General features: G+C 40.9%; 1 pseudogene; it reads right to left on the bottom strand.

The window, feature by feature from the left end:
* Positions 1–297: 297 nt before the first annotated feature.
* Positions 298–1,709, bottom strand: LOC110608914 (annotated as a pseudogene).
* Positions 1,710–15,252: the final 13,543 nt, after the last annotated feature.

Raw genomic sequence — 15,252 nt, 5'->3', positions numbered from 1 at the left:
TATATTTATTTTATAAGTATAAATATTTTATTAATATAAATTAAATTTTATTTTATTATATAAATTTTGTAGTTAACAAAAAATAAAGGGATAATATGGTCCAAACAAAAAATAAAGTCATAACTGACAAGAAAAAAAATCTAACGTGAGAGCTGATTGAAAAGGCAGCTGATAGGTATCTATCAGCTATCAGCGGCCTTTTGAACTAGTTTACCAAACACAAAAAATAGTTGTTTGAAGACTAATCAGCTATCAGTTATGGAAAAAAAAGGTAAACCAAACATCCTCTAAAAAATATTACTTTGGAGGTGGAAGCAACCATTTAGAACCCTGAATATAGCCAAGAGAGAGAAAGTTTTTGGCTTGTGCATCCTTTAGCTGCTTGGTGAATTTAACACGTCCTTTAGGATTTGATCCAGGTCCTGAATTCTTATATTCTGCAAAGAAAACCGTACTGCATTTCGAACAATTCATCTTAATTAGTTTATTACCATTTTTATCTCTCAGAGCTTGATGTAAAAGATAATTTAATTTACCTGTCCCTGTCAGGTTGCCTATTATCTGACCATCCAAGAGGATTAACAACAGCACCCATTTCAGTATAAGAGAAGGTCACCTCAGGCATCTTCCTCTATGCTCGTCCCAGAAATGATCCCGATCCACTTCCAGTTATTTTGCATTGTACAAATGAGTAACCAAAATTTTCTGATTTTTCCTCCTTTCCTTGTGCTGTGATGAATGTCAAATCCTTGTTATCTACTACATTTAGTTGTGATTCCTGCATTTAAAATAAGGTATAATAGTTATATTTTATCCAATATATCACTTTTCAGAAAAAAAAAAGTTGATATATATATATATACATATTCTTACCAAATAAAGTGATCTTCCTCTTCCGAAAATAAAATCAACAGTGCCTTCAATGTAACAATTTCTATAAAAATGGTGTCCTCTATCATCACATAATGTGTCTTGAAATCCAAGAAATTTGCAGTTATAGAAAGCTGCCTTGTCACCATTAATTCTTAATGCAACTGCCTGACCTCCAGGCTTGTTCGATTCGGGTTCTGGTGCAGTATTCTATACCAAAGGAAGAGGTGAATAAATAAATCATAAGACCACAAATCATTAAGCAAAATAAAATGATAATTAAGACATACGTGTGTATGTGTGCTTACATGTAAATACCTTAAAAATGATATTAATGGTAAATACCTGAAAAATAATATTAACCCCCACGAAATAATCAGAATCTATAGTTACAGTACCACTATAATGAGTTCCATATTTACGAGCGGTGCCACCAAATGCCAAGGTGGGCATGGCTTTAGGATCTCCCAGAAATGTAATAAAAGGCTTAGTTTTTTCAATTTCAATCTTCTCGGTGTGGACTCCAGGACCAATTTTTATAATTACACGTTCTTTGTTTTGTGATGGAATACTTTTAATCGCATCAGTAACGGTCTTGAACTTTCCTTTTCCATCTTTTGAGACCGTAATTATTTTGGATTTGGCCTCAGCAGCTTCAAGAGCAGGATCTAAGGTGCCTTTACGACTTTTCCAAGGCTTAACATTAGTTTGGAACCAATTACTTACTTTAGAATCATCGGCTGGTATTGGTGTGTATCGTCAGAGCTAACGGTAGTTGCAACAACAAGAATGGCAATGAGGACACAATGAGTTGCATCAACGCAGCGCCCTCTTGCCATTTTGTAGTTACTTCCTCCCGTTAATAATTTTTATCTAGGGCTATTTGATTGATTGCTTGCTTTTTTTTTTCTTTTCTATAGGATTCTAATTTATAGAAGTATAAGATACTTTATATAGAAAATACTTAAAAAAGAGGCTGAGAATAAAAGAGAATTTCTTGCAGATCTGTAACTAAAGATAGAAAAAATGTTAAGATGTCATTATATTTATTTTATTTTTCGTTTTGTTTTGTAATCATAAAAAAAAAAATCCATTCAATCAAATATATGGAATCCATGTGAAATATAAAAATAATTAAAAAAATATTATATATTCCTCATTAATGTAAATTTGAATTCAATTAAATTAATATTTAATTTTTTTTTTCATTTTATCCTAATTTGTGTGTTATAAGGTTTTAATGATCTATATATTAAATAGTGCTAAATTTTATTAGTATTATATATTTCTACTTATATTTTGTTTTAAGATACTGAACTTAAAGGTAAGGTGGTTTTTTTAATCATTTAGTTTTTTTTTTTTTTTTTTACAAAACAAATAAATTTTTCCCTATGATATTGAAAGAATTAATTACAAATAGAATTAATTACAAAAATCAAATAAAAAGAATATAATACAAATAGAATTAAATATTTTAGATTTTTATAAACTTTACAATTAAATTATGCTATATTTGCTTGCTAAAGATAACTTGCATGTAAAAAATAATTTTTATAATAAATATTTTTTGAAAATATTTTACATGAAAAATTTTTTTTTTATGTGATTTAAAATATTAAGAAATAAAAAAAAATAACTTTTTATATATTGTGTTAATGAATAAGATTTCAAATTCAAGCAATGACTTAATTATGGCAATGTGAATGCAATGAGTTACACCAATTCAGTGCCTTTTTGTCATTTTATTGTTGCTTCTTTCGGTTAATTTATTTGTGCAGGGTTTTATAGGTGATTGCTTGCTTTTTCCTCCCATTCATACAACTAAACTTAGAAAAACTTTCAAAGTGTACTCTTTGCCTTTAAAATGTAAAATCTGTAATACCCGGCTAGACTCCGGTATCGGAATTCCTACCGTCCGGTGGAATCTCGGATGTCGGAAGCCCCTAGTAGGGTAGAAATATGTTTTCATAAAATGTTTTAATGTTTTTCATGGTTTTATGTGAAAAGAAAATGAGTTTTGCATGAAAACAACCTTGGAGGAAAACCCAGGTTCGGCCGCCGAACCTCAAGTTCGGCTGCCGAACATGCATGCATTTCGGGTGTGCCTTATGCCTCCGAAGGCATAAGTGAGGGAAGTCCAGGTTCGGCCGCCGAACATGGCATGCATGCGGAGGCACGTTCGGCCCCCGAACGTGGCCTGGCCAGCCACTATAAAAGGGTCCCTTAGCCGAAATGGGCGAGCTTTTCTCCCCATTGTCGGCCAAGGTGAGCTCTCCGCCGTCTCTCACCAATCTTTGAGTTCTTCCTTAAAATCTTTCACGATTTTCACAAGTTTTCATCTTGTTTTGAAGATTTTCAAGTTTTGAGCAAGTTTTGGAGCTTTGAGGTTCAAGAACTCAAATCTCTCCCATCTCCGAGTTTAGGTCGTCTCTCTCTCGATCTTCAAGAGGTAAGGGCCGATCTTAAGCTCACTTCATGTTTTAAATAAGTTTTATTAAAGATCTATGGGGTAGAATGCATGTTTAGCTTATAGTTAGGTTTATGAGTTTATTTTTGTGTTTTTGAACAATGTGGCTTGCAAATGCATGCTTGATGTGTTGTAGATGGGGTTTAGGTAGTTTGAGACCCCTAGGAGCTTGTATGCATGTTTTGGTTGAGCTAAATGCATGATGGCATGAGTTTGAGGCATTTGTGCATGTTTGAACCAAGTTTCTGCCCTTTGGGAGAAACCAGGTTCGGCTGCCGAAAGGACTTTCGGCCGCCAAACCCTCTTGTGGAGGCAGCATTCGGCTGCCGAAGCTTGCCCCTGAATGAGGACTTTCGCCTCTGTCTGGGAGTTTCGGCCGCCGAAAGTGCCGCCGAACATGCATGAGTTTCGCCTCTGTCTGGGAGTTTCGGCCGCCGAAGGTGCCGCCGAACCTGCCTGACTTTCGGCTCTGGAGGGACTTTCGGCCACCGAACCTGCCGCCGAACCTGCCGCCGAAAGTGCCCTGTCCAGCCTTCCTTTGCATGTTTTGCATGATTGTTTTAAGGTGTTTTAGGGGGTTTTTGGGGGATGTTTTTAGAGTTATGTTATAGTATGTTGGTCCCTCATTTGAGTCCACCTGTGTAGGTTCGGACCCGAGGAACCGAGGACCTCAGCAGTGAGTCAGCTGCTTCAGTCAGTGTCAGAGCTAGCCAGAGGTGAGTAGAATAACTCCTTATGTTTCAAGTAATTAAATCAGTTTTGAGCATGTTCATGCATCACGGATGCCATGTAATATTCTAGGTTGTTTGCATTAGAAATCACGAATATGTTGCATTGCATAATATGTTGTTGATGTGGATGAATGTTGAGTGATCCATTAGCCCTCATATGTTATGACATGATGATATGATATGGAAGTCCAGGTGTGGCCTGGACTACGCCCCTGGCACTATGTAAGAGAAAGACCGGGTGTGGCCTGCACTACGCCCCCGGCACTATTGGTTATGTATGTTATGATATGTATAAGAGAAAGACCAGGTGTGGCCTGCACTACGCCCCTAGCATGATTGGATTATGTAGAGGGCTAAATGGTGACAAGTTCATCCTTGATATGATTAGTTGTGATGTGATGCATTTCATGATAGCATGTGTTTTAAATGCTTTATTATTCTGCTCACTGGGCTCTTGTAGCTCACCCCTCTCCCAAATTCCCCAGGTTTGCAGGTACAGGGTAGACCAGGAGGTCAGCAAGAGTATTGAAGTCATTTGTATGTAATAGATAGAATTGTGGACATGATAAAATGTAAAGTTATGAATAGTTATGTAATGTAATGATATTGAGGATTAGAGGTTGTGCTTGACCTATGTGTAATGTATCCCTTTTAATGCATGATCCTAGATCTTTTATGATGTTTATGTAAACCAACTCAACACATGTTGTATTTGCCCATTGGGGTATTGATGAGATCCCACAGAGGGGTCGATGTTTATGATTATGTCTATGTTCAGTGCATGCACAGGTTGAGTTTGGTGCTTGAATGAAAGAAAAGTTTTAATTCTTTTAGATATGTTGTTGATCATGTATGGGATTAAATAGGTTTACAAGTTACATGTCAGGCTTGCTACGGGTCCCGGCGGCCTTAAGCCGACCAGGATCCTAGCGCCGGTAGCGGTCCGATTTTCGGGTCGTTACAGAATGGTATCAGAGCCCTAGGTTCATATGGTCGGACCTAGAGTGTCGGGCTCATAGTTGTTATAGAAGGTCAAGCACAATAGGAAGGTCATGTCCACTAGGATAGGATGTGGAGTCCTGTCTTGTATGATGATGTGAAATGCCATGACTATATGCATGTGCATTAATGATATGCTATGATATGAATGATATGTATGTGATGCGGGTTCATGTGTACCCATATGAACCATATGATGCTAATGTTTATGTGTTTTGTATTGTTTTTCAGAAAATAGGATGAGAGGAACTCGTCGATCTGCACGATTGACTGGAGTGCCACCTGAGGATGAGGGCATGAGCGCCCGTCCTCCTACATTGCCTAGGGCAATGTCTAGTAGGTCTAACAGAGAAAGAGCAGTAAGAGACCCTAGAAGGTCTCTGGATCTGGGTAGGAGCAGATCAGTGAGGGGAACAGTTCAGGGAGGAAGGTCAGAGGACATGGGGGATGATATGGATGTAGAGCAGAGGAGGGATGGCAGTCTGGGAGTTAGCATGTCAGAAGAGGGAATGGGAGAGTCCCAAGGAGGCACTCAGGCCTCGGGATTTGTTCAGCCACCCCACTACCCACACTTCTCACAAAATCCCGGGTATTCGATGGGAGGTACGTCGGATTACCCTAGCTTCACCCCTTATCCTACACAGATGCCATACCCACCCTACTACCCACCATATTCACAATACCCAATGTATCCATCCCCACCTTACTATCCAAATCCAGCAAACCCTACCTCATAAAATGTTGCACCTCCTCCACCATCAGCAGAACCCACAGTTCCAGCAACCCATATACCTAAGCCTAGCTCATCTGGTGGGAGCAAGGTCAAGATGACCGACTACATGAAGCTGGGTGCTCCCCAGTTTGAAACCGGTGATGACCCATTTGTGTACCTTGAGAGGGTCAAAACAATTACAGATGAGATAGGGGCGGATGACAGTAGAGCCATTCAGATGGCTGGGTTCACACTTAAATGCAAAAAGGCCCGTGAGTGGTTTAAGAACTATGTGAGCCCGAGGTTGGACAGCCTATCGTGGGAGGAGTTCGAAAATGAATTTGCAGGATGGGCTTTTCCTGACAGTTCAAGAGAATTGAAGATGATTGAGTTTGAACAGTTAAGGTAGACAGAGGAAATGAGTGTAGAGGAGTACACCGACAGATTCTTGGAGCTGTTGCCGTTTGCAGGGCAAACTCTTGACACAGACCAGAAGAAGTCAAGGAGGTATATCATGAATCTTCACTCCAGGTATTCCTCCTTGATTCAGTCCACAGATAGGGAGAGCTTCCATGCCATAGTGGATATGGCTAGGAGGATGGAGGCTAGTGCTATCATCGAGGGGAAAGTCAAACAGTCAGTGGCACAGCCTTCGGGTTCTAAGACCCCAGGCTCTTCTTCTATGAGTGCAGCAGCTTCAGGTAGTAAAAAGTGGGACAGAGGCCCTAGGAAGTCGAAGAAGAATAAGTTCTGGAACAAGGTTAAGTCCAGTCTGGGATTTGGAGGTGGCTCAAGCTCTGGTGCGGATAATGCAGTTTGTGCAAGGTGTGGTAAGCCACACAGGGGAGTATGTCGGTTTGGGACGACAGCCTGTTACAGATGTGGTCAGGAGGGGCATATGTCTCGAGAATGTCCAAGAGCAACCCCGATGGCACAGTCCCAGCAGACAGCTTCAGGCAGTGTAGCGCAGCCAGCAGCTCCAGCCACGACTCAGGCCAGTGGTAGAGGTAGAGGGAGAGGGGCAGCCTCTTCTTCAGCGGGTTTCAGAGGTGAAGGTCCATCAGCTCCAGCACGGATCTTCACAATGACACAGCAGGAGCCAGATGCATCTAACACCGTGGTGGCAGGTAACTTAGTCATTGGTTGTTCAGATGTGTATGCCTTGATGGACCCTGGTGCATCTCATTCTTTTATTGCTCCGAGAGCCGTCCAGAGGTTAGGGTTGATGATCTCTGAGTTAGAGTGTCCTCTCTGGGTCAGTGGACCCAAGTGTGATCCATCAGTGGCAGAGTCAGTCTGCCAGTGTAGTCCTGTGTTTGTTGAGGGAAGATGCTTGTCCGCCGATCTTGTGGTTCTAGACTTGACAGATTTTGACGTCATTCTAGGGATGGACTGGTTATCTACCCATGGTGCTACCTTGGACTGTAGGGACAAGGTACTCAGGTTCAGAGGTCAGGATGGGTCAGATGTAGTCTTCAGAGGAGACAGGAGGGGTACACCTAGAGGTCTGATATCGGCTCTACAGGCTCGTAGGTTGCTTAGGAGGGGATGTCAGGGGTATTTGGCTCATGTGAGAGAGCTTAGCAGTCAGGTTAGAGAGCCCGCCTCGGTGCCAGTGGTTAGAGAGTTTCTAGACGTCTTCCCAGACGAGCTGCCAGGTTTACCACCTGCTAGGGAGATAGAGTTCGAGATAGAACTGATGCCTGGAACCCGACCGATCTCTATCCCTCCTTACAGGATGGCACCAGCAGAGTTGAAGGAATTGAAAGAACAGTTGCAAGAGCTAGTAGTCAAGGGCTTCATCCGACCGAGTACCTCACCCTGGGGTGCTCCAGTCTTGTTTGTCAGAAAGAAAGATGGATCCCTTAGACTTTGTATCGACTACAGGCAGTTGAACAAAGTCACTACCAAGAATAAGTACCCATTGCCAAGGATCGACGATCTATTCGACCAGCTAGCAGGAGCGGGTTGTTTCTCCAAAATAGATCTGAGATCGGGGTACCATCAGTTGAGGATCAGAGATGAAGATGTGTCAAAGACAGCTTTCAGGACCAGATATGGTCATTTTGAGTTCCTTGTAATGCCGTTCGAGTTAACCAATGCCCCTGCAGCATTCATGGATCTCATGAACAGAGTGTTTAGCCAGTACCTGGATCACTTCGTTATTGTCTTCATAGATGATATCTTAGTGTATTCCAGGAATGCAGAGGAGCATGCCCATCATCTGAGGTTGGTTCTGCAGACCTTGAGGGAACATGGCTTGTATGCCAAGTTCTCCAAGTGTGAGTTTTGGCTGAGGAGCATTTCATTCTTGGGGCATGTTGTGACAGAAAATGGAATAGAGGTGGACCCCAAGAAGGTAGAAGCTGTGGCTAACTGGCCTAGACCCACTTCAGTGTCAGAGATCAGAAGTTTCTTGGGTTTGGCAGGTTACTACAGGAGGTTCGTCCTGGACTTCTCAAAAATTGCAGCTCCTCTGACCAGGTTAACGAGGAAGAATCAAAAGTTTGTGTGGACCAACCAGTGCGAAGAGAGTTTTGAAGAGCTTAAGAAGAGGTTGACTTCAGCACCAGTGTTAGCTCTGCCATCTAGTGATGAGGACTTTACAGTCTTCTGTGATGCGTCCCGTATGGGGCTGGGTTGTGTACTAATGCAAAATGAGAGGGTGATTGCTTATGCTTCTAGGCAGCTGAAGAAGCATGAGTTGAATTACCCCACACATGACCTTGAGATGGCAGCAGTAATCTTTGCACTCAAGATGTGGAGGCACTACCTCTATGGGGTAAAATGTGAGATCTTTACAGATCATAAGAGCCTGCAGTACATCCTGAGTCAAAGAGATTTGAATTTGAGACAGAGGAGATGGGTAGAGCTGCTGAGTGACTATGATTGCAAGATTCAGTATCATCCGGGTAAGGCGAATGTTGTGGCAGACGCCTTAAGCCGGAAGTCACTAGGCAGTCTATCCCACATCACGGCAGAGAGGAGACCAGTGGTGAAGGAGTTTTACAAGCTCATTGAGGAAGGTCTACAGTTGGAGTTGTCTGGTACAGGTGCTTTGGTAGCCCAGATGAGAGTGGCGCCCGTGTTTCTAGAGCAGGTGGCTCAGAAACAACATGAGGACCCAGAGTTAGTGAAGATTGCCAGGACTGTTCAGTCAGGCAAGGATAGTGAGTTTAGATTCGACAGCAAAGGGATCCTCCGCTATGGGAGCAGACTATGTGTACCAGATGACATAGGGCTAAAAGGAGACATTATGAGAGAGGCTCATAATGCAAGATACAGCGTTCACCCCAGAGCCACCAAGATATATCAAGATCTGAAGAAGGTTTATTGGTGGCCAGCTATGAAGAAAGAAGTAGCACAGTTTGTGTCAGCCTGCGAAGTGTGTCAGAGGGTGAAGCTGGAACATCAGAAGCCGGCTGGAATGCTTAACCCGCTACCTATTCCAGAGTGGAAATGGGAGAATATAGCTATGGACTTCGTAGTGGGGTTACCGGCAGCGTCCAACAGATTGGACTCCATATGGGTGATTGTGGACAGACTCACCAAATCTGCTCACTTCGTCCCTGTCAGGAGTGGCTATTCTGTGGACAAGTTGGCACAGGTGTATGTTGATGAGATCGTCAGGCTGCATGGGGTTCCTGTTTCAATAGTGTCCGATAAAGGGCCCCAGTTCACCTCCAGATTTTGGCGGAGTCTGCAGAATGCCATGGGTACCAGGTTGAATTTTAGCACTGCTTTCCATCCACAGACGGACGGACAATCAGAAAGGACCATCCAAACCATAGAGGATATGCTCAGAATGTGTGTGCTGGACTTTGGCGGTTCTTGGAGGCAGCATCTACCCTTGGTGGAGTTTGCCTACAATAACAGCCATCATGCTAGCATCGGGATGGCTCCATATGAAGCTTTGTATGGGAGGAAGTGCAGATCACCTGTTTGCTGGGAAGAAGTTGGAGAAAAGGCCTTGGCAGGGCCTGAGCTAGTAGAGATTACCAGCAGGGTAGTACCCATAATCAGAGAAAGAATCAAGACTGCTGCAAGCAGGCAGAAGAGTTATGCAGACATCCGCAGAAAACAAGTAGAGTTTCAGGAGGGGGATCTGGTATTGCTCAAAGTGTCTCCTATGAAAGGAGTGGTTCATTTTGGGAAGAAAGGTAAACTAGCCCCACGATACATTGGACCCTTTGAAATCTTGCAGAAGATTGGGAATGTGTCGTACAAGCTAGATTTGCCTGCTTCAATGGCAAGAATCCATCCGGTTTTCCATGTTTCAATGTTGAGGAAGTTCGTGTCAGATCCGGGCAAGGTTCTTAGTGAGTCTGATATGGAGATCCAAGAAGATCTCACCTATATTGAGCAGCCAGTACGGATCATAGACACCCAGATCAGAAAGCTTAGAAACAAGGAAATCCCGATGGTGAAAGTCCTGTGGAACCACCACAAATTGGAAGAATGCACTTGGGAGACACGGGAGTCCATGCTCCAGCAATACCCCTATCTTTTCTAAGGTTAGTTTCTTATATGTTTCATGTGTTTTGTGTGTATGTTATGCTGTATGCCATGCTATGTGCTAGTTGAGGAACATTCGGGGACCAATGTTCTTAAGGGGGGGAGAATGTAATACCCGGCTAGACTCCGGTATCGGAATTCCTACCGTCCGGTGGAATCTCGGATGTCGGAAGCCCCTAGTAGGGTAGAAATATGTTTTCATAAAATGTTTTAATGTTTTTCATGGTTTTATGTGAAAAGGAAATGAGTTTTGCATGAAAACAACCTTGGAGGAAAACCCAGGTTCGGCCGCCGAACCTCAAGTTCGATCGCCGAACATGCATGCATTTCGGGTGTGCCTTAGGCCCCCGAAGGCATAAGTGAGGGAAGTCCAGGTTCGGCCGCCGAATCTCAAGTTCGGCCGCCGAACATGGCATGCATTCGGAGGTACGTTCAGCCCCCGAACGTGGCCTGGCCAGCCACTATAAAAGGGTCCCTTAGCTGAAATTGGCAAGCTTTTCTCCCCATTGTCGGCCAAGGTGAGCTCTCCGCCGTCTCTCACCAATCTTTGAGTTCTTCCTTCAAATCTTTCACGATTTTCACAAGTTTTCATCTTGTTTTGAAGATTTTCAAGTTTTGAACAAGTTTTGGAGCTTTGAGGTTCAAGAACTCAAATCTCTCCCATCTCCGAGTTTAGGTCGTCTCTCTCTCGATCTTCAAGAGGCAAGGGCCGATCTTAAGCTCAGTTCATGTTTTAAATAAGTTTTATTAAAGATCTATGGGGTAGAATGCATGTTTAGCTTATAGTTAGGTTTATGAGTTTATTTTTGTGTTTTTGAACAATGTGGCTTGCAAATGCATGCTTGATGTGTTGTAGATGGGGTTTAGGTAGTTTGAGACCCCTAGGAGCTTGTATGCATGTTTTGGTTGAGCTAAATGCATGATGGCATGAGTTTGAGGCATTTGTGCATGTTTGAACCAAGTTTCTGCCCTTTGGGAGAAACCAGGTTCGGCAGCCGAAAGGACTTTCGGCCGCCGAACCCTCTTGTGGAGGCAGCATTCGGCTGCCGAAGCTTGCCCCCGAATGAGGACTTTCACCTCTGTCTGGGAGTTTCGGCCGCCGAAAGTGCCGCCGAACATGCATGAGTTTCGCCTCTGTCTGGGAGTTTCGGCCGCCGAAGGTGCCGCCGAACCTGCCTGACTTTCGGCTCTGGAAGGACTTTCGGCCGCCGAACCTGCCGCCGAAAGTGCCCTGTCCAGCCTTCCTTTGCATGTTTTGCATGATTGTTTTAAGGTGTTTTAGGGGGTTTTGGGGGGATGTTTTTAGAGTTATGTTATAGTATGTTGGTCCCTCATTTGAGTCCACCTGTGTAGGTTCGGACCCGAGGAACCGAGGACCTCAGCAGTGAGTCAGCTGCTTCAGTCAGTGTCAGAGCTAGCCAGAGGTGAGTAGAATAACTCCTTATGTTTCAAGTAATTAAATCAGTTTTGAGCATGTTCATGCATCATGGATGCCATGTGATATTCTAGGTTGTTTGCATTAGAAATCACGAATATGTTGCATTGCATAATATGTTGTTGATGTGGATGAATGTTGAGTGATCCATTAGCCCTCATATGTTATGACATGATGATATGATATGGAAGTCCAGGTGTGGCCTGCACTACGCCCCCGGCACTATTGGTTATGTATGTTATGTTATGTATAAGAGAAAGACCAGGTGTGGCCTGCACTACGCCCCTGGCATGATTGGATTATGTAGAGGGCTAAATGGTGACAAGTTCATCCTTGATATGATTAGTTGTGATGTGATGCATTTCATGATAGCATGTGTTTTAAATGCTTTATTATTCTGCTCACTGGGCTCTTGTAGCTCACCCCTCTCCCAAATTCCCCAGGTTTGCAGGTACAGGGTAGACCAGGAGGTCAGCAAGAGTATTGAAGTCATTTGTATGTAATAGGTAGAATTGTGGACATGATAAAATGTAAAGTTATGAATAGTTATGTAATGTAATGATATTGAGGATTCGAGGTTGTGCTTGACCTATGTGTAATGTATCCCTTTTAATGCATGATCCTAAATCTTTTATGATGTTTATGTAAACCAACTCAACACATCTTATATTTGCCCATTGGGATATTGATGAGATCTCACAGAGGGGTCGATGTTTATGATTATGTCTATGTTCAGTGCAAGCACAGGTTGAGTTTGGTGCTTGAATGAAAGAAAAGTTTTAATTTTTTTAGATATGTTGTTGATCATGTATGGGATTAAACAGGTTTACAGGTTACATGTCAGGCTTGCTACGGGTCCCGGCGGCCCTAAGCCGATCAGGATCCTAGCGCCGGTAGCGGTCCGATTTTCGGGTCGTTACAAAATCTATATCTCTTCGTTTGTTTTTTTTTTTTTCAGTCATGAATCTTTCTATGTTTCTTTCTGTACTCATGTGAATAGTTCATTTGACCAAATTTATAGGATCTGTCCATCAAAATGAAACAAATAGATAAAAGAATTAAGAGGGTGATTCTAATCATAAAATTTCTTAGTTATAAAAAATATTTATACTTATTTAAAATTATTTAAGCATCCAAAATCTACTAGCCCGATTAATATTGATTCATGTCGAATGGACTCAATGAAGAGATGTAAAACACTCTTTTCTAAATTTTAAAAGTAGTCCATAATCAAAATTCGAATTTGAAAGCATTAATTAAGAGAAAAGAAACCGTGCCACCTCGAGAGATAAGTATTTATATAAATTAAGGGTGACATCATAAACGGTTAGATCAATAATCTTGGCACTTATAATATTCCAGCAACAATGAGCATGAACGGTACAAAATAGCTATGACTTTCTCGCTGTCATGTTTAAAGCCTCTAAATATACTGTCCAAGAATCTCACTCCAAGATCTTTTCTAAAATATATTTCTCTTTTGTATACCTATATTTTCTTGCTTCCCATGAATTTTGCAATTATGGAACAACAAATAAATTTAACCTATTATTAGTCATATCCATTTCTAAACTAATTTTTAATAATTTATAACTTCAATTGAAATCAAATATATTTCACAATAATTCAAATTAATTAATTCCTTTTCTTTCAATTTTTTTTTTTGTTTGAAGTGAATTTTTAATTGATTTATTTTAACTTAGTGACAGTGCGATTGTTGAAGCCGGTCAAAAATAACCTTTTCAGTTATCAACAATCTTACAACTATAGATAGTGGTGAAAGGATCGAATCCACAGGGAATTGATACTCACCTATATTTCTTATCAAGACCAAGAGAACAAACTGAAAATAAAATAAAATAAACTGCAAGTAAAGTAAAAGGGGAGGGTTTTGAGATTGATTCAGTTAATCTAATGATGAAAGCAATAAAATAAAGCGAATAATAAAAGTAAAGGAAATCAAATATGAGAAAGGTCTAGTTGAAGAATTGGATCCACTTCAGTTATTGGGATTGATCATTGATACTTAGGTTCTTTTGTTTGATTCAATAAATTAGTTATGAAGATGGAAGACGCTTCTCACCAACATATCTCTCCTTAATCATAAATTAATTAGGGAACTTTCTCTAATCAATTACTAATCAACAAGTTGCCAAGGAACGTCTTTGGGTTTCAAGCATCTAACAACTGTCAATTGCATAAAGAAATAGAGAGATCTAATTCTAGCTACCCAAACGTATGGAGATATCGCTAGATCATGCAATTTTCATAGTTTTCACACCAATTGTTCATGTGTTTGAACGATCCAAGCAATTATGAACTTAAAAGTATTCAAACTAACAATATATCACCTTGCAATCAAGAATCAATTGGCCATATTGATGAAAATAACAAAGCAATAATGGAATCAAGCATGAAATTGCATAAATAATGAATAAACAAAAGTTAAACAATATGTGTTCAGATCTCCCAATCCATAAAACAACTAAAGTTTCAACCAATCTTCAACTAGAAATAAAGGTTTCAGCCACTCATGGCTAAAACAAAAACTAAAAATAAAGAAAGAGATGAAGAAGAGATGTGGACACTTGCAATCCCGTATGTGTATCCTAGAGAGAGTAGAAAAAGAATGGGGAGGCTCCTTATGTGTCTTTTTATAGTTGAAAGTGTTGTCCTAGGTCTCCTTGATGCTCAAGTTGCTGCCTTTGCCACCCAATGTACATTAATGAGGTGGAGCCTCCTTTTGAATTTTGAATGTGCAAGACTTGGGGGGCAAGTATGTCTTCTTGAGATTTGGCTTCCTAAACAAGCTGAATTGTGAATTTTGAATTTTGAATGTGCATTTTCTTGAGATTTGGCTTCTTGAATAAGGAAAGGGATTCTTGAAGATTTGAAATTTGAATTTCAAATTGCTCTGCTGACTGCGCTTTCCTTATTTGTCACTTTCCTTATTTAGCATTTTCCTTAATAAGCCGAATCTTGAATTTTGAATTTTGAATGCTCTTGGAGATTTGAAATTTGAAATTCAAATTACTTTCCTTATTTATCTCCTCTTCAGTTGCAACTTGGCATGCTTGCTCTCTTTTGTTCCATTTTAGGTAGTTTTAAGGGCATTTTCTCCAAATTACCTCTTTACACTATTTTCTGCAAAATAAGATCAAAATCATAAAATTAGGCAGAAAAAGTGTAAATTAACATCAATAATATCATGATAAAATGATCTAAATTTGAACTGATAAAATACCCCCACACATAGCCTTTTGCTTGTCCTAAAGCAAATAAACTTAGTCAAACAAGCTCTCTTTGCTATTTGATCCTTTATTTCCACTTAAGCTCTTTCTCTAGATCCCTACTTTGAAGCATTGCAGTGAAGAATGTATGCACCAAGGTTACTCACCTTCTTTTCTTATCTCCCTTTACCTACCATGGCTAGTATTTATTTTACTCAAGAGAGAGATTATTCATGAACATATTCTTATTCAATTAAGACTTTTTCTAGCTTTCGGAGTGATTTGCCCTTACC

The sequence above is a fragment of the Manihot esculenta genome, chromosome 2, assembly GCF_001659605.2.
Source record: "Manihot esculenta cultivar AM560-2 chromosome 2, M.esculenta_v8, whole genome shotgun sequence".
In the NCBI taxonomy this organism is placed as follows: domain Eukaryota; kingdom Viridiplantae; phylum Streptophyta; class Magnoliopsida; order Malpighiales; family Euphorbiaceae; genus Manihot; species Manihot esculenta.
The sequence above is the reverse complement of the archived record's forward strand: the minus strand, read 5'-3'. Positions and strand labels throughout refer to the sequence as shown.